Raw genomic sequence first — 21873 nt, 5'->3', positions numbered from 1 at the left:
CGTGGGAGTGTGTATGAATTGAACCAAGGGACCTTGGATTTAAATTCTGCAATCCATCTATAGCCTATGTGTTGCCCACAAACTTAAATTGATCCTTGCACCATTCGTTCCATTGTTCCATAATTTTGATTTTCACTCGTGGTAATAAATCAGTATACATTAACCTATTGAAACGTATGAGTTGTAAATATTTGGCCTGTTTTGCATATAAGTCCACTCGATCATTTCCTACGTTAATATTATGTGCTTTAACATAACTGAATTGTATGTCAATGTTCCTTTTGCAAGCAAATTGAACTTGTTGAATAATTAAAATAATAAGATATGATTGATGACATAATTTGGGATAGAATGTAGATAATGCTTGAAGAAGACTCAGAGAATCTGTAAGGAGAATTTTTTTTTAAATCTTTAGCTATTCCACATTGTAAGGCTTTGTACAGAGCGTAACTTTCCGCAGTAAAAATAGATGAATCTATAGGTAATCTAAATTGTTGATAAATAGTTTTCTCTGGGATGTAATAGGCACATCCTACACCATTGTTATTCTTAGAACCATCGGTGTAAATCATTACATGCATTGGCCATTTTTCTCATACATGCACTCAAGTAGATTCGGCACATTTCGTGTTCTTTGATTTTTTACTTACACCTCTCCAATCATTAATTTTCCCTTTACACCGAGGGGGCGAGGGGTGACACTTGCCCCCCTTGAGATATCTGGGGAAAATTATGTAATTCAAATGGTGAAATTGTAGCGATATTTTAATACAACGAATTTTGTTTTCTGCGATTTACAGGCTGTCAGTTACAGCAATTAACTGCCATGTCCAATAAAATCACGAGAGACGTTTCCACAAGATACATTAGAATCATGTTCACTGCCGTAACTAGGGATGTGCAGAAGGGAAAATGTTTGGTCGGGACGGGATTAGGAAGGAAGTATTAATAATCCTGACTTTCGGGACTGAAAAAATTCTCCATTTCCAACCAGGTTGGGAAATTTTCGAAATTTCCAGATACGTGGAAAATCTCGAATTGTACACGCTATTTCCCCTTCAAAGTGATTGTTTTTGCACTTCTGAAATAAAAACTGTTAATTTCAATTTGAGTCACTTATAGTGAAAAAAATATCAAGAATGAACCTATTTTAAATTAAATACTTTGGAATTTCTCGGCTGTTCGGGATTACGAAAAGTCAGGAAATAATATCCCGAAGTCGAGATCCGATCTTATCTTGAAAATTCACACCTCGTCATCTTGAATTGCTATTTTTTTAAATATGAAACGCGGGCGGTAAGTGGGCGGGCAGGGGTTTCCTGTAGGGATATAATGTAACAATATGTTTGGTTAAAAATATATTTTAACGCCGAAAAGAAAACTTTTGTGAACTATCGGTCTTTCTTAATTTATCATTCTTACTGTGCCCCCAAACCTCGTACGCCCCCCCCCCACCCCCCGCACCGCACCAATACGAAAGCTTTATAGAATGTATGGGGCATTTAGTAGAGTAATGAAATTTCTCGGAAATAGATAATTTTTCTGTTTCTCCATCTGTGAAACATGACATATTTTCTTAATGGAAATTATGTAATGCTCAATTTATTAAAAAAATATCTTCCCGGACATAACACAAGTATAGGATATACCCTGAAAAAGGGAGGGGCCATGTGGTAATCCTAATATGTGTACAAATCTGTACATGGACAACGAAACAAATTTTCGTAATTGATGTTCTCAGATATTTAAATAATCGAGTCTGTAATTGACGGAAGCAGGAGCAAATGTGGATGTACCGGAAGCTGGCGACTTTTGTGAAAACTCACCGAAAAAGAAAACCAGATTCCAAGTTTTCACTTTCCGCCAGATTAACGACCGTCCAAAAAGGCGAGTTCAGAAAGTCATCCTCCGCTCCATCGGACTCTCTCCTCCGCTCCGTCGCCGCCAGCGCTGCCCTCTGTCGAGCAGTTCAAGAGAAGGGAAGGATGGGCACCGAGGGGAAAGTGGCGCTGTTCGATGCATTCCTGCATGGTTGCAGCCGAATTAATTCGCTCGCCGCAGATCCTTGCACTGTGGTGGTTTTTGTGGTGCATTTTGCAAAAGGACGGATTTTTGCAGTTTTCAGCCACGCCGTAACAAATTTTTTGTTTGGGTGGGCAAAATCTTCATTTATTTGGAAACTGTCTTCTGTCTTGCAATTACACGATTACATAAACAGGGAGAACATAATTAAAATAATTAAGATGAACTTTACACTAAGAGTATGACATTTCAATCTACAATTTACATTTTATGACAATAGAGATAAAAGAAATTTGAATTATTGAAAAGAAGCCGAGGTGATACTCAAAATGAAATTCAAGCGCGGGACTTAACGTGACAAGCTAATTTAATGGCGTTCTAATAGCATATACAAATTCTGTAACTGAACTTATATTTACATCTAAACAGGTATTCTATACTGTGGCTGTTTTTTCAAAATTTGTTAAATAACTTGCACATTCATGAGTTGCACTTCTGCCATGTTGATTGTTCTAAGAAGGGTACGAAAGAAATTATTTCTGGATCTTAACATACAGTTTAAAACATAAAACATACCTGAATTGTTAAAATATGTGTTGTGTAGTCTGGAAAGTTAACGTGTGTTCTATTTGGATGAGCAGAATAGTGAACTCCCAGATAATTTCGTTCCCCCTCCTCCCCTCGGTGGAGACGATCTGAACGGTTTTAAAAATGTTGAACTTCTAGTTTTTATACTCTTATATTATTTATAATGCTAAGGGCCACGTTGCTTTCAAAAACATTATAATATATTTTAATAATTATGAATATTCGTTATTAATATACATTTAGCCGTATATAGGATTTTGTTTGGGGGGACTAAACGTGGAGTATACACAGAAGGAAAGTTTGGTAAAATTTAAAAGTACAAATGAGCATTTTCCATCTCGCGCGCGCGCGTGTATTCGTGTGTGTGTGTCAGTGGCGTATCCTGGTTCCAAGATCTAATATAACAATACTTTAGTGTTGGAATTGAAAAAATTGGGTGGGGGCGGAATTCAGAAAAACATTATGGTTGAAGCAGCATAATCGTTGACGTTATGTTGAAATTATGCACACGAACGTTTTTTTCATGAATTCTAGACTATTTCAATGTCACATGGCAACCTTTTCATTTAAAAAAAATAATTTGACACGAAAATGCCGGATTCAAGATGATCATTTGTTAGTAACATAACATGTCATGCATCAGGACATTTGATTCGTGTTTTCCAACCCGTATTTAAACGAATGGTGTTTCCGCACACTTATGGACCACCCTGTATATACATATACACATAGCCTCTTGGCAAGGGCATAATTATTATCACTGTTGTCTAATACAGTACATTGAAAAGGAAACTATTGTAACGGAAGTTGAATGTGATTCTCGAGTAAGTACCATGAGCCAAGACACAGAAGAGAACCAGATACTAACGTGAGAAATATGCGGCTCTTTTCGGAGCTAGAAAGTGAATTACATCATATGAAGTCCACGACTTAATTTCCTCATTTTTGTCAGCATCAAACAATGGTTTATCTTGAGTGCAAGACAGGAAAATAATGAAAAACAAATTGGTAAAGGACATTTGCAGTTTACCTCTTTCATGTCGAAATTTCATTGTTAATAATTACGTGCCAAGGAATGAAATTGAATATTGTGTTTGAGCGATGAGTGAGAAATGCCTAAACATTTATATCAACGCGTAGTGTTCTGGAGTATAAAGGGTGACTTCTCAAAACACACAAATGTCAACCTCACTTCCACGTAGTACACCCTGGACTGCATTTTGCAGTCTAGCGAGGCTCTGGCGCCTGGACCCATGGTCAGTATAATCCTCCATGGGACTCGTGTGCTTTTTGTATGTGTTTGTGAATGTCCCTTCATAAAAACTTCATAAGTACACTAGTGGAAGACAAAGAAAATTATTAATAATCGTAATTTTTGCACAGAACCAGTCATGTGAGGTCTTGAGGTAATTGTTCAAATCCTTCCTGCCGGCCAATGATATATATTTTCTTTGCTTTCCCGCGGCCATTTCAAGAAGATATCGGTAACGAAGGTCACCGTTGCTTCCTCCAATTTCCTTATCTCTCTTATTTCTATGTTGTTTAATCTTCAGTATAAATATGGACATTGTATAAGAACAATAAACGATAAGTGTTCGGGAACTACAATGCTAGCAGTCAACGTTCTCAAGTTCAAACATCGAATTTCCACACGACCGGATATCATACAATTATATAAATGCATATAAATTCTGAAATGGCCGATTTTTATCATATTATGTAGATACGTGACGAAAAAGTGTCAACAATACCTCTTCTTTCTTGGAAATAAACATCACCGTTACAACATACTAAAAAATTACCCGCAATATTTAATTGCACAACGTGGGGCAATTGTATAAAAAGAACGCTAGCTTTGAGAACAGGCATCGCGTGCAAGTTCTCCGTGTGAAAGACAACAAGGAAGCAGAAGGGTGGGTGTCGGATTGTGTTGCCTGATTTTACTACAAAGCAGGGAAATTAAGGAATTGGTCACAAAAGTAATGAGCATTCATCACGAATTGTGTTCTACGGTGGGTATATTGTTATCCTTTATAATTACGGTTCATGCATAAACTTGGGTGACACCGAGCATTTACGTAATTAATGTCACGTTTCTGAAAGCTTAATTGCGGAGAAGTTTGTGTAGTGAGAGACACTACAAGCCGTCAACTTACTCAATCTTCTCATAAATAATATTAATTGTTCTTGGATAATGTTCAGCAAAACATTTGCAAAGAAATTATACAATCTAATTCTTACAGCGTCTTTGCTCTGTGTTTAATTTAATCATTATAAAGAGATTGATTGGGTTTTCGGCATATTTTGCTTCGGCAAGAGATTGTTCAGTGTTAGAACCTCTGATGACACTCACAAAGAGATAATAAATGGACAAGAGCAAGTGTAGCAGTGTATTAATTCGAGAACCCCAAACTATTATGCAGTAGCAGCAATTTGGTGCCAAAACTAACTGGGGGGGGGGGGCAAAGGCAGTTGATTTTCTCTTGATAGACAAGGGTTAGCATTAAGAGGGCATAGTGCGGGGGCAAAAGTGGCAAAAAGTGTAGGGCAATTGCCGTCTCTCCACCCCCCTTAATCGCCGCCACTGCTATTATGTAAGGACTCAGACTCTGTACATACAACTTTATATAGAACCCTTTACATCTTGCTTCTCGAGTAATTCAGATGATATCAGTGTCGTAAGATAATTATGATACTAGCATTGTTTCACGTAATTTGCTATTTGAGGAAGGTGTCATTAAGAAAAACAGATCTCGAAACAATTTTAAAAGTTGTGTTCCGGATCTTCAAATCTTGGGCCCCCCGCAAAATATGGGGTGTTACCGGACTTTTGAATCACCCTGTAGGCCCTCGTATGTGAGTTTGTCAACATGTTTGTCAATCTTCACACATATTTACATAAAAAAGGAAGGCCCAAGATAAAATGTTCATGTGGGCGAGCGATTTTTGACATTTCCGAAGGGAAACGAAGGAGCCTATTTTGCAATGGACTGGCTCATTCAAGAGCATGAAGACTACAGTATTCCCACGCTTCTTCCTCCATTCTCGCATATATTCATCCATAATATACCATGCGTTTTCCTTAATTCATTGTCAGTTTGAAAAAGGAAATACTGAAATAGCAAACGTACAAGCACAAGAAACACCCTCAAACTGAGTGATAGTCCCACATTATTGATTCTGCCCATTTCAGAGCAGAATCCTGCGTATTTTCCCACCTGTTGTGTGCGAAGTTTCTATGTGCTAAAGTTATGTAATATGTTGGAAGATATGCATTGGGCCCCTTATTAAGGGATCAAACGAGAACTGCCTCCTACCCCTCCCTCTCGGTTTCGGCACCGGTGATGATGTGATATATGACACTATTTTCTCACACCTGTAGAATGATACATTTGTTACAATCATGCAGTCGAAACTCTTTCCTAATTTAAGATAGGTTGAAGAAACCTTCTCCACTGCATTTCTCGTGAAATTGGTCTGATTTGATCTAAGTTCGGAATTTTTCCGGCTTTGTCCCCACAAAAAGCTGATCCAGGGACCACCCAGCATCAAATCAAATGGTACCCTTTAGGGAGTTAGGGGGGGTGGGGTAAATGCGGCCGGAGCGTGGTGCTGATCACATCACCTTCAAGATGTCCGGCATCGAAAATATGTGGGGCCCTGCCCCCACATATCCTAAATGTGCCTTCATGGCACGGTGCTACATTTACAGCTACCTTTACCTGTGTATATTGTATTCGTTTCTGTACCTCTGAGTAACTACGTTTATTTTTTATATGCGCATATACGAACCCTCTACTATGTCAATGGCCGAGGGCCCTTCTAAAGGCTTAAGCCCCGCGACAGGTTAACCTTGCAGCAACTTTTCGCATATATAGACCCAAACGTGCACGCAGAAAATAGGTCCGCTGCAATACTGCGGATTTTCTCACTGTCTGTGATATGAACAGCTCAGCGGTTAAGGTGAGATTGGCACGGGGATGCTGAGCGCCTCTCTAGAGTGGATTGATACATAAAACCTGCTGCAAACTTAACCTGTCGCGGGGCTTACTTGTCTCCGCCCCCCCCCCCCACCCCCCCGCACTGCGCGGTTTTGCGGGTTGTAGATCCGGCACTGGTTCAGAGTAATTGCATCTCATCGGTTACTGTCAAAACAAAACTAGCTTTCTGCAGAATTGCGACCCTACCGGATGATCATGGAACTATTTACTGCGAAGAAAAGGGTATGCAAGGAATAAATTCGATCAGAACGCCACAGGCCTTGGCGGCAGCACGGTGAACTACGTCGGAACAATCGAGACAGCTTGAGGAACTTAGAGATCACATTGCATGTTTATCATCTTCTCTGCCTAACATCATCAAACATATCCTGCATAATCTACTATTGTTTATTCTGACTTTTATGTTTATTTGAGTCAGTTAGATTTGCTACTCTTAGCATACGTTCTAAAAAGTTGATAAGCTGCCTCGTTAACAATCGAGTCTTGCTCTATGAATTGCTTCTCCAGAACCAATATCTATTAGGTACAGTCATTAATGAAAAGGAATGTTATTATAACTTTCAGGGAGATTGATGCACATCGAAAAATTGTATGACACAAAATGGTTCCTTACAGGGGCGGCGACTTTTCACTGAAATAAATGAATGAATAGCGAATATTTACAATATTTAACAGTTTTATTTAATTATTTACATAAATGCTAACACAAATCGGAGGCAAATAGTTTTACTTTTTTTGTTCTTGCTACAATATTTTACTTTTTAAATTTAATTTTGCAATAATAAATAATCACATAACACGCCGTGCTTTAGCAATAATGCCTTTGATCATAGCCGTTCCCGCTTTCGCAATACAGACTTTTCGTAAGCTTTCCTTGCGTACTTTACTGCAAGCCAGTGTTAAATAAACTCAAAGACTTTAGAATTATTTTTCCCTTATTCTTTGGACTAGAGGAAGAGATTTCGAGGATAACTAAATATCGTACATATCAATATTGCCTGAAAGTCGTGTTTACGACCTCAAATTGTTCAGAATTCACTAAACAACATACTGGTAATTGTCATATCACCTCGTTATTTTGAAACTCTTTTTAGTAAAAATGTTAACAATACTCATAATTATATACTTAGTATATAGTAAAAAGTCATGTGTTTTGCTGTCTCCGTTCAGAGCCCCCACAAATTTGTTGGTGTAGAATATTTCAAATGTGTATTTAAAGTTAAGTTCATGTGGCACAATTCAGAAGAGAAGCAAAATAATACATTAGATGCTCTTAAGCAAAATTATTTGAGGGGCTCTATCCCCACATCATTAACATTGGGGGGGCTCTAGCCCCCCAAGCCCCATGAAGTCGGCGCCTATGGTTACTTAGCAATACGCCACATAGGGGTCGGGACGATCAAGCAATTTGCGTCTGCGCAGTAGTACATACAACATGGCCTCTCCGCTGTCAAACTGCATCAAAGAAGAGCAATGAAGTGTTATTCGTTTTTTGTGGTCATAGGGAGTGAAACCTTCTGAAATCTACAGCAGAATGAAGGTTCAGTATGGAGACAAGTGTTTAAGTAAGGGGAGAGTATACGAATGGATGGAAAGATTAAAAACGGAAAACAAAATATTAGTGATGAACAGCGGAGTGGGAGAACAGTTTGCGCGGGAACTGAGACAGTGAAACAGCAGATCGACCAGCGAATCCGTGCCAACAGGCGAGTCACTATTGATGAAATTGCCGTGGAATTCAACATGAGTCATGGATCTGCATTCAATATCATCCATTATGACCTTGGCTATAGGAAAGTGTGTAACCGATGGGTACCAAAGCATCTGTCGAGTGTTCATAAGCGTACGCGGCAGACAATCTCTCAGGAGCACTTGGACCGTTATACTCGTGTATCTTCATCGAATTGTGACAGGAGACGAGTCCTGGGTGCATCATTATGAACCAGAGAGTAAGAGACAATCGATGGAGTGGAAGCACCCAACGTCTCCGGTCAAGAAAAAAAAATCAAGACACAGGCATCCGCTGGGAAAGTGCTGCTAACGATATTTTGGGATGTCAATGTCCCTATATTGGTGCACTTCCAGGAGAAGGGTCAAACTGTGAATAGTGCTCGATAGTGACATGTTGGTAAGCAAGTTGAAGCCTGCCATACGATCAAAACGTCGGGGACTTCTCTCAAAAGGAGTATTGCTGCTCCACGACAACGCCCGCCCCCATACGGCTGTGCATACTATGGATACAATACGTGATCTGAAATTTGAGGTGTTGAAACATCCATCACACAGTCCCGACTTGGCGTCATCAGATTTTCACTTGTCTAGACCTTTGAAATAACATTTGCGGGGTCAGAAGTTTGCAGATGACAACGAGGTGATCGAGGCGGTGCAAAGATGGTTACACGCAGTGCCAAAAGGTTTTTTTTTGTGTGTGTGGAGGGCATCCGCAAGCTTGTGGAGAGGTGGACCAAGTGTGTTGAAAAGCAGGGCGACTATGTCAAAAATTAAGGCAAAAACATTTCTGTATTGCACCATGTAAGTAGCGTTTATGGAACATTTTTGTGTAAAAAATTAATAACTTTGCATATTTTCTCGTTTTTTTCTTTTGGCAAAGTAACCTTTCTTTTTTCTGTAGGTTAGCAGTACAACAGCATTCGTAATTACGTTTCATGTTTATTTTACATATTTTAGTTAGATTGCATATTTTCATGCATATTTTTCTACTTTTGGGCCTCAGTCTACTATTAACAATCAGTGGTTTTAACTACAAACCAATAGACATAAAATGCTCTAGCAAATCGTATATGTGCAACCTCTGGTGGTGTGTACTGAAATGAAAGTCTACAAAAGATCTGAAGCAATGTTCTTTAGTGAATCATCGTGGAAGAGTTTTAATGCGTACACTCATCTCCATCAAGAAGTAAAATGCAGGCAAGTGAGAGTGAAAAGTATATTTTATGTACAGTGTCTCTCAAAAGTTTTTGGACAACGACATTTTAAACTAGGCAACCCAATTTACACAAGCCGTTAGTGGGTTGCGTGCAGAGTTAGGCTCAATTTCAGGGTTGCCACATGCACAATAGATATTTATAAAATACGCGAAAGAAATATAAACATGTATTATTGTATAAAATTATTAAAAATATCACTATTATATCGCAAATGACAAAATTCTTTCTGAAAGAAAAAAATAGGTTTTCTAGTATTTCATCGCTGATGAGTCTACAGTAAGGAAAAGAGGTGAGAGGAAACGAAAGGTTACAAAGGAGAGGAGAAAGAGAAAGCGAAAGGAGAAGAGGAAAAGTAGAGGAGAGAAGAAAGATAGGATAGACGAGGAGAGGAGATGTAGTGAGGAGAATGGAAAAAGATTCGAGGGGAGATGAGGAAAAAAGAACAAAGAAGAGAAAAGAGGAGGCTACCAGACGTCCGATTCACCGATTTAGTCAGGACAGTGCGTTACTTTCAATCCCTGTCCTGACTTTTTCGAACTGCAATCGTGATGCGAAAATGTCTCTTTATTATTGTTTTTTTTTTTGTTAACTCACAATTAGACATGTTCTTTATTGTATGAATAATTCTAAGTACGCAACATAGAATTATCATGACTTTTTAATGGCGCTCGCACTATTTGAACTATTTTGTAATATCTGTCTGTCTATCTGTCTCTCTCTCTGGTCTACGCCAATGACAGAAATGCAAGCAATATTGTTATTTATTTTTAACCCAATTAAAGGAAAGTGTAAGCATTTAAAAGAAACAAGAAAGATCATCAAGTTGCTCTTCCTTAGAAATTGTTGTTCTTCGAGGAAGAAAAATTAGATGGATTTAGTCCAGCACCTTAACACAGTGTCCCACGAGTCTCTCTTGACTAACACTGTCAAATGTGAAGTGATTTTATGAATAAAATTTTCCGCCTGTTTACTGTTTACGTATAACGTTGCACAGAATTGGTAGTTCGCACACGGTGTAATTATTTCGTGTTATCTTACGCAACAGCAAATACATTTCATAAGACTGTTCTGGACACAAGACTTGCATCAGTAAACAAGCATTTTGTCTGTTACAGTATCACAGGAAAAGAACATCGTCATGTAATGTTCAAGCCTCTAGATATTTTCCATTAGTACGTAATGTCTAATCACAATAATAAGTTAGAAGATATAACTCGCATTTTCACAACTACCAATATTCTCGTTTTTAATCACTTCGAAAATTATTTCTCGAAGATATCGGTTATACTACAAGAAAGCAAATCAAAATTAAAGTAAAAGTTCAACTACACGTATACCAAACGACATTTACAATATTGGAGGGACAGAATACTTTAAAAAAAATGTTGTTTCATTCGAAGTTAAAGGCGTGGTGTAGTGGTTCTTCTAGCTGGTTTAAGGAGCTGAAGCTTTTAGGGTAGTGGATACCGTTCAGGATTGTCAATGTTATGGTCGTAGGTTCAAACCCTTCCGGTGGCAGAATATTTTCGTAAGTTTTAGACATATCCCATTGTGCTCATTGTCCACGCCGTGTGAAACGGAATGATTCAGTTTGGAGTTAACGATGGGGGGAAGGGAAATATTGAATTACAAAATCTCCATTTCAACGAACCGAAAAGTGGAGAAAAATTAAATAATTCTTATAAATATTAAAAATTACGTTCATTTTTTTAGTGGTGTAATCGCAGGTAAAATCAAAGATCTTACATGGAAGATTTTAATTTGCTCTGAACTCAGCCAAAAGGTATTTTGCACCGATCTAATATATTCTCCAATATATTTCAAAATGTTTTTGAATGTTTCATGTCGATAATTTGACCAATGCATCCATTCTTGACGCTCAGACGATATTTTCTGCAACTACCTCTTCTCTCCAGTTCCTTCTCCGTCTTCTCTCCCCTCTTTCCGTTCTGCTTTTATCTCATATCGCCTTCCCTACTTTTCTCGCATCTTATCTCCATCCCACTCTTCTCCACTCCTCTTATCTCCTTTCCTGTCTTAGATTTCCGACTCCACTGCACTATTCTCTCTTTGTTCGTTCTTCTCTTTTTCTCTCCTTTACTCTACTCTCCACTTCCCTCTTCTCGTCTCCTCCTCTCCTCTCGTTTTCCTCCTCTTTTCTCTTCTTTGTTCTTTTTTCCTCATCTCCCCTCGAATCTTTTTCCATTCTCCTCACTACATCTCCTCTCCTCGTCTATCCTATCTTTCTTCTCTCCTCTACTTTTCCTCTTCTCCTTTCGCTTTCTCTTTCTCCTCTCCTTTGTAACCTTTCGTTTCCTCTCACCTCTTTTCCTTACTGTAGACTCATCAGCGATGAAATACTAGAAAACCTATTTTTTTCTTTCAGAAAGAATTTTGTCATTTGCGATATAATAGTGATATTTTTAATAATTTTATACAATAATACTTGTTTATATTTCTTTCGCGTATTTTATAAATATCTATTGTGCATGTGGCAACCCTGAATTTGAGCCTAAATCTGCACGCAACCCACCAACGGCTTGTGTAAATTGGGTTGCCTAGTTTAAAATGTCGTTGTCCTAAAACTTTTGAGAGACACTGTACATTGTAGAACTTGCATGAGACGTTAACTTGATCGAAAGTTAGTCCCTTCCCACACCTTGACCTTTGTTTGACCACCGCGGTCATTGTGTCCAGCACGTTTTTCTTGCTTCTTGTGACCCGGGTGAAAGTAAGGTCATTCGAAAAAGCTGCTAACTTGATTAAAGGTTTTGTTTTTCCAAAGACATTAATTAAAGCTTTTACAAAGTAACAAGCGGCATGGGAAACTCAGGATAACTTAGTATTTTTTTCTAATAAGTGAAAGTCTTTCATCTTTCTGGAGAAAGCAATTGATGCCGGGGGGGAGGACTAAGAAACGAACTTCCCCATTTCTTATGTCACTAAATTATTCTCACATAAACCGTGTCTTCTATCTAACTTCTTGGCCACCACAAGTCTTTAATAGAAAGACCTGCCAGCATGGGGGTTCTTCATCAATTTTATCATATCATCTCTCATCTTCGCGATTAGCCAAAAGTGGCAGAAAAGCGAAGTAAAATAATCCAAATCATCAACAACATCAACAGTATATGCATTTCGAAATAAGGAGCGGCAATTTTTTATATTTATCTTTTCTGGCTTGGGCACGAAGTAGCTAAATTCGCCCTAGCATCGGCGTTTACCCCTAGGGTTTTTAGATAACAATCTGCTTCTTCGTGATATCTAAATCTTCTTGATTGAGTTCAGTTTCAGGTTCTTCAGTTTTGGCTAATTATGTAGCATGTTTCAACCACGGAGAATTTCATGTGGTGGCATGTGTCTTTCTTTACATTTTCAGTGCTATATTTTTCTTCTTCGAAAAAGTTCCGACATTTAATTTATTTTCTCTCATCTGAGACATAGATATATTATAATTAGATCAACCTACCTTTTGGGCAAGTCACACATCATGTGTGTTCCCGTTCCATCATCAAAATCAAGTGGCATTCTCGATCAAATATCACCTGTTACGTTTATGACCAAAACCCCGCAGTGTTCGGGGTAGAGGGCCCTCAGCCATTGACATAGTAGATGGTTCGTATATGCGTATGTGAAGAATAAACGTAGTTACTCAGCGGTACAGAAACCAATACAATATATACAGGTAAAGGTGCTACATGAAGGCACATTTAGGGTATGTGGGGGTAAGGCCCCACATATTTGGATGTCGGCCATCTTGTAGATGATGTGATCAGCACCACGCTGCGGCCGCCTTTACCCCCTCCCCTTTTGTACCATTTCATTTGAAGCTGGGTGGGCTCTAGAGCCGCTTTATGCTGGGACAATGCCCGAAAAATTCCAACCTTAGAACACCCACCCTGGTTTCCCGCATGGCAGAATCAAATCAGGCTAGAATTTCACAAGAAACGCAGTTGTGAAGATTTCTTCAACCTATTTTTAGTCAGGAAAAAGTTATGACTCTATGATTGTAACAAATGTATCATTTTCCAGGTGTGAGAAAACACCCCCTTCCCATTTAAAGAAAACATAGTTGGATGCGGGCCACCAATATGGCGGGCGTCCGCTTGCAACACACCAATGTGGTTCCCCTTAAGGCTAACCTGTTTCTATCATGACCAATTGTACCCAGCCTAACTCCTTTACTTTTTATAGGGAGTGTCAAAGGACTTTTGAATCACCCTTTAGGCCCTTATATGTAACTTTGTCAACATGAGATCAAGAGTTTCACACACACACGCACATACATTATATATACATATATATATGTGTGTGTGTGTTATATAAATTAAACAAGAGTTACATTGAAACACACTGGTGACGTTCAAAGTGAAAAATAGTTTTGAATAGAAACAAGTACAGACTAATGTCATAAGGATATGTAGGACACATATTCCTGAATACTGTGACACTTGTTACGTGCCGATCTCTAAAAATAGCAGATAGACTGCTGTAATAAATCAAATGAGCGTAACTAATTTGATCTACACGAGAAAATAGTTGCAAAAGTTACTACGCGTAGATTGAAAGCAGGAAATGTCTTTCCTTCAAACAGGACATATTTTGACGTACCTTTTAAAGGTTCCATGAAATTTGTGACAATATTTAAATGTCCTCACAAAGCTCCATCTTCAATTATCATCAAACATTTTAAAGTTAACATCTGCTGAGTCAGTCTTGCTGAAAATTTTGCTTTTACTGGCGACTTCGGCTGATCAAAGATGAGTCAATAGATGAACAGCAGATTTTTCATGAGCATTCTTAATATCGCCTGAGTTGATCCTTACCCAGTTTCGTTGTCATCTGATATATACGGCTTAGAAGAATTTGAATGAACAGTTTTTGAACCTACGGTTTCAAGGTACTTTGATAACTTATTACCCGAAAGATAGGGAAACAAGGGTGCGTCTCTTCATTAGGAGAATATTTGTTGTCATGAGAACAGATCTTGAGTTAGTATAGTCCTATCTCTTTTCCAATTTTTCTACTGCAGTCTGAACGTGAAAATATCCCAATTTTTATGTTACCACATTTGTCTTTTTTGCTATAAGATCAATGTTGAAATGGATCATTAATTTAGCAAATTCATATGATAACTGTCTATGTTATATTAATGGTTAAAAAGTATATTTAACAACTCCTAATATTTATTAGTTTGATCGTATGAGAGAAAATGCTGACATAAATTTTGAAATTTATGAAGAAATTTAAACCACATTTGGTTTTGTTTTTTGCCTCAGAAACTTCCTCTTCTATTAAAATGAAAATTGTCCATGTTAACTATATGAGAGTTTATTTCAGTGTAAAGACTGTAGCCTGATGCAGTGTCTTGCCAAAACCTCGTGGTTACATAGTTTGAGAATTGCTTACTTGCACAGATTACCAGAGATGGCTGAAAAAAAAAACTCAGTTGTTCAGGAGCGTTAATCACAAACAAATGCCAGCAGAAGGGGAGAGAGACCGAAACTTTTCTTCGAAGAACCTAAAAATCTCCGAATGGCTAAAATTTGTAACTCGTCTGCCCCCTTCGAAATACCTCTCCAAAAATCTGAAAAAAACGTTTAAAGTCACTATTGTCACTAAATTATAGTAGCGAAAACCATCCCTACTATAATTCAGACTAATTTACATATACGATTTTTTGACAACCAGCAAATGTGTCTGTTTTGATTTATGTGTTAAGCCGCACAGAAAAATGATTCTCCCCTCGTTCCCCGTGTCTGAATTATTGAGGGGGGACGCGTCCCTTCTGCTTCCCGCTAACAACGCTAGTGCAACCACTTCGTTACTATTAAAAGTATGCACTTTTAATTTCTTTCCAAGTTCTATGAGTAATTTTATTACCCTCTGTTTTTATATGACATTGGGAAGGTTTCCTGAATTGTTTCTTGATTAAAAACACTTAGCATTATATGAATTGCACATTTGAACAACTCGTTTAATTTTTTAAAATATTATTTTTCATTTACCCCCATCTACTGAAATTATAACTTATATAAATACCAGCACTTTCACAAAAGTTATCTTTAGGTTATGTAATGAGATAAAAATGAAGGTTTCTTGATATTAAACACCAAGGGAAAATGAAAGAATAGAAATGAGGAAAATAAATATATGTACGTGAATTTTGCATTGCAAGAGCATATCTAAAATAATATAATTTTATTGGGAGAGGATAATTACATAACATATCACGTTTTAATCATGTTTCTGCGTGTTCGATAATTGCGATTCAGAAACATTTAAAGTTAGGTGACTAAGATCCGCGACAGGTTAAGTTTGCAGCAGGTTTTATGTATTAATCCGCGCGACAACAGGGCTCAGAATCTTCAGTGCCAGTCTTGCCTCAACCGCCTAGCTGTTCATATCGCAGACAATGAGAGAATCCGCAGTATTTTTAACCACACAACAGATCAAAACCCGTGCATGTATGTATTTGTGCTTCTCTGTTTCCTGAATCATACAATATTTAAATGACTTTCTGTGCATAAATTATGTAATAAATGTGTGATTGCTTAATATAAATCGCGAAATATCTTCGAAACATGAGGACGTGAGTGTATGTGTCGAGCACGTAAAAAATGAAAAAAAAAACTGTAAAAGGAAACGACAGGCCCCGCTTGAATGTAATGATGAGTTATTGTTTTTGGTTTAGAAATAAATACATTTGTGAAAAACTTGGTTGCTTCGTTCGAAATACATCCGTTACTAAAGACAGACACACGCACTTCAAGTTTACACACAAGAAAAGAATGATTCGTTATTGGTGATATTATACAATGTAGGGTATTGTCTGCTACTATTACTCTGGTTTCAATTTATGAATCACTTCACTAAAATAGGATTCAAATCCTGGTCTGTCCATTTTCTGGTAATAATCCACCATTCCCTTTCTTTGCACACGAAACAGTAAACACGCGTCTTCAACAAAGCCTTCATTACTGCCTTTCCCGTCGGTCAACCCAGTGGCGGTGGTATCCTCCCACGCATTTTTGCTCGAGTGTCACTTTGGGAAAACCCCTTCAAAGTCAAGCTTTGTTCAATGCAAGCCGCATTGACAAATAATAAACATGTTTCTTCTCACGGCAATATACGTATTTTAATACTCCACCGCAATTAACTTTCAACTGTCGCAGCCAAGTGAGATATATGTTGTTTGGCGACACAAGAACCGCGCGTTGTACAGGAGACCTCAATTCAGCCATTCTCGCCGCTGTATAGCACGATTAGCAACGAATCACAACAAAAGCAGGGTGAAAATAGTGGAGTGTGCAACACTGGTATCACTGATTTAACGCGCCTTGAAACGTGTTCTAGTCCCTCTTGACTCGCTCTTGAGTTTAAGTGTTCCTTTCGCGCAACCGACAGCCCAGTTGGCGAAACTGCGGTTCCAAGTTCGTCTGCTCAGTGATTGCAAGCAATCAAGTCCATACCTGTTAATGTATGTATTATTTTGTCTATATATTACAAATTATATAACTGTTTTGTGGCACTCGTACAGTTATGTCGGAATAGAACCCGTCTCAGCGGAACTATATTATGTGCGAACGTTTGGGCCTACGTATGCAAAAACCTGATGCAAACTTAACTTGACGCGTAGCTTAAGTAGACTATTGAAACTCTTCTAATCAGTTAATTAAGAAGCGACTCTACTGGAAAACCGCCAAATTATAAATGGAAAAAATTGGGTGCATTTAAATTTACTTACTTTGATTTCCAAACAAACGTAAACGTAGAAAGATACAAATACAAATCGATTTTCTTAACATCATTCAGACTATTCTGGGGCTTCCCAAATTCCGTTTAAACCTTCTGTGATCTAGGTTTCCAAATTTCATCCATAAACTTTAATTGGAGCTGTATGGCGTGCAGTTCAAACAGCATTCGCAACAAGTGGTTTTAAAGGGAAAATTTCTGCTTTATGTGTAGAAATGCACTGTGCACGCGTACCGTGATTTGAAGTCGTAATCTACAGCTTAACTTTTCATGTGACATTACACGTTGTAGTCCTGTCTATTTAATAACATTGATTTCCATCAATATGTTGCTCGCAAATTTACATGTTAGTTCAGTAAAGATGCAGTAAAAAAATGCAATAGAAATCATTATTTCTCCATCGTGTTAAAAAAAATGCAGCATAACATAAACAAAGTTCACACCATCAATTAGTAGAAGGAAACCGCTGCCATTTTTCCGAGAATAAATTTTGTAAATTTATCTCGTAAATGGCTGCATGTATGGCAATTGTGCGTATTGATAATTAAATTTTACGCAAATTCCCCCTGTCAATGTTTTGGTAGAGTGAATCACTGCAAATATATCGTCGAAGGAGATTTCTTTGCATATCTCTTTTTACTCAAGTAGCTATTTATGTAAATAATAGTAAAAATAACTTTACTACACCCATTTGCAACAAAGTGAGGGATGTAGTAAGAGAGAGAGAGAGAGAGAGAGAGAGAGAGAGAGAGAGAGAGAGATTGAAACTCTTTCTTCCTTGTAATGCTTTCCTGTAAATCTCACACATCCCCCAACCCCACAAAAAAAGCGCACATCACTAAACACCGTTATGCTAATTTCTTTAATGAAATTATTTTGAGCAGACATGAGTTCAAGGAAAATTTAATAGCATATTTTCAAGTCTGTTTTACGCTCATATGCTAGTTGGAACTGGATGAAGCGTTTTAAGCTGAATTCAAACCAATACATTGGTCCTGTACGCACAATAAAACCAAAGACTGAAATACTCATTGGACATTATTTATTATTTATTTCCTTCCCTTATGAGGATAATTTACAAATTTGTCTACCAAAGTTTCGAACAAGACGAGAATCGCGGAGTATGTCTCGGTCACGTCTCGACAAGTCTCGAAGGATGTGATCCAATTCTCGTTTCAATCTTTAAATAGACGTCTCAATCTCCGTACAATTTCCCACTTCATTCTCGTTGCAGAATCCTAACATACTACGGCAGTGGTGTAGCGGATATTTTTTTATTTTGTTTTCTTTTTAGTTGGCGTGTACAAAGTTCTCTCCAGTAGCTATACAGGAGGGATCGAGGAGATTAAGACCCTACTGAGTCGCTTGGATGCTTTTACATAAAATCTGAGGATTTTATATGGCGCCAACAAACACGATGACGTATATCAAAGAGCGTGATTTTGAAATTGTCTATGGAACTACGGAACTAACGGGGCTAGCCTCTGATTCTCCACTTTTTTGTCTGAAACGGGAGACATTTGTTCGGAAGCTTTATGATTTTTTTAAAAAAAGATCGTACAGTGAAAATATGTCAGAGAATTGGAAATATGAATAGTGCTTTGTAATGGACGGTAACAGATTCCACAAATTACCAACAATAAACTGCAAGGGTGAGAGACAACCGTGTTCTGCTGTGGAATACATTCAACTTAGCACAAAATTTTTCATTACAAATTGAAATGTTTCTGACCGCAGCGTTTTACACTTTTCAGTCCAAGTTATTTTGTACCATGTCGATTAATTATTATGAAGAGGTACTTAACCCCTATGAAAAATTTCAAGAGTAAAATATATCGCCTCGTTCCATTCCTGTGTCACTTCACTACTCATTGCGAAAATAAGTTTTTAGAGAACTAAATAAAATAGAAAACCCAATAACTTTGTGGAAATTGTCAATTTCCTTGTCGCATGCTTACCGGAACACTTCGGACAGACTTGTTAATTGCATGAGCCAAAAATCTCGAACCTCTGGAAATATTAAAATGAACCGAATGTGCATATTTCGTTCAATTTGAGCTTTCTTCATGCACATCATCACAGTCAAAAGTTCGCCGGTCAAGTACAGGGTACAAAAAATCTGGATCAATGTGTAGCGCAGAAAGCATTTATGGATTTTTCGTGAATGGTTACATTAGCCATATTGCTCTTTCCTGATAATGCATTAAATGTGTTGCATGATTTCACGTAATTCGATATTCTGATTTGGAAGGGGGAGGGTACAGATGTGAGGAGAGCAAAAAAAATAATGGCTATTCATTTAGCACGAATGGAATTTGTTGCTTCCGTGAGGTATAACAAGCATTAATTTCGTTTAGGCAGCCATAGAAGGTGATGATAAGTGATCATAGAGTTGCCTGAATGACGGCAATTGCAGTGAACGAGTATAGGTGGTCACAACTTCGATACGACATTCATCACATCCGTATTTGTCCAACTAGAAAACTTAGGAAATCAAGTGATTTCGCTTTTAAATGGACATGAACTAGAAATAGTTTATCGCCGAAATTCAACATGAGCATGTGTACGCTCTGAATGCAAAAATCATCAAAGCAGGGGAGACATATCAAGCAATACCGTCCCTATCAGAGAACAGCTTTTTAAAAGTCATTTACTTAATTGCAATGTTTCATCTTGAAACGAGCTGTACAGATTATTTGAAATATTATTACTGTGTATTTCATAAGCGCCCGAATTACTAATAACAACAGGTGCAAATTTATAAGTTCATTTGTCATTCCAGCACAAAAACTTTCATCTACCAATGCTGTACTGCAACAAACTGTTTGTAACAAGTGTATATGCAATAGGAAGGGGTGGGGCATGTGAAGAATCAATACCTGATTTACGGATTGATTTACTTTCAATCGATTAATTTTGTGTCTTTTTTGTGTTTTTCTAATTTTAGCGTCGCATCACTACCAGTTTTGGCTAATCGCGACAATTAGGACGCATGATGGTTACAAGAAATCACACGTACTAAGAAACACCGACTCAAACCTTGAAGCGTAGGTGACAAGATGAGGTCCAGCACCCAACTTACTCGGCCACCGAAACTGAGGTATTTCGTGAATACATGTTTACAAATATATTCAACATTTGTAAATATCAATAATAATGCTTAACTGTCGGAACTATGACAAGCTAACAACCAAGATCGTGTAATGATGTATTTATTGATTTGTTGTGTTATGTTCACTTTATGCACAGTAAGGCTAATCGGGACTGGACCTACAGCTTAAAATGGAATTCGAACCACTAAGTGCCTCCACCGGCTATCGAACCCGGGACCCCTTGATTACAAGCCGAAGGCGCTACCACTATGCGATCGGGGAGGCTCTCAAGGTTGGTGAGGGATGCCACATAGGCAGCTTGCGTATTGTATCGCATTTCAATTTCGAATCTTTTAAATATGACAATAACTGCAAATATGTATTCCCCGTATTCCTCAATAAAATGATGACACATTCGTTCATATATATTTTTATTATGAAATACGTTTCACGTGTTATATTACTATTCGATATCAGCGTGGTCAAGTGTAAGCTGGCTCGGTGACCGAGCCTGTTAAGTGGTCAACTTGCGATCTTGTCACCGAAATTCCCAGATGCGAGTCCCGGAGTGGGCATTTTGTCAGTGTGCTTTCATCAGTTACAAGGTCGCAATTAGTCAAAAGTGGAAGAAAATCGACACTAGATAACAAAAATACAGGAGTAGTTTATGGTGGTTGTGATTTCCTTTGACTTCTCTAAAAATTAAGTCGGTTGCATGAAAAGATAGTATTGTTAAATATTTAAAAACTAATAATTCCCCGTACTGTCCTTCCTCCCCAAAGAAGACTTCTGATTATGTCACTGTTATTTTATTTTATGTTTGTTATTTAGTGTCGATTTTCTGCCACTTTTGGCTAATCACGAGATGAGAATGAATGATGATATGATGGAATTGATGAAGGGATACTGACAAAGAACGCCCAGACCGAGACTCGAACCCGGGACCCCTGTCGTTGTAGCGCGCGATGCTAACCACTCCTCCACGCAGGTCAGCACAATGCTATTGGACTATCCATGTTTATCATATCTTATTTTTGTAATCAACTGTTTGTAGAAGTTTATTTGTAATCAAGTAAGGCCACTTATGGTTAACTACATGATAACTGTATTATCCAAGAAATGAACAAGACAATTTTAAAGACCAAGGTTGTCAACAGTGCAGTGTTTATTGTAACGTCAAGCAACTGCATTGGGCGCGGGGAATACTGGACAGTGGCGCAGGAACGTTTTTCATTTGGGGGGGTACAAAATTCAGCCTCCCATATATATATAAACACAAATACTACTGCACCTAGAAATACATTTGGGGGGTCCACCCAAGTGTTGCAATAATAATAATAATAATAAATATAATTATAATAATTATATTTAATTAAATAAAATATTAATTAAATAAGTTAATGATAGGTAAATGATAGTAAAACAATAGATATAGAAGCATATATTCATTATCTAGCTTACGTGTAG

The sequence above is a fragment of the Lepisma saccharinum genome, chromosome 1, assembly GCF_977018435.1.
Source record: "Lepisma saccharinum chromosome 1, izLepSacc3.1, whole genome shotgun sequence".
NCBI lineage: Eukaryota > Metazoa > Arthropoda > Insecta > Zygentoma > Lepismatidae > Lepisma > Lepisma saccharinum.
The sequence above is the reverse complement of the archived record's forward strand: the minus strand, read 5'-3'. Positions refer to the sequence as shown.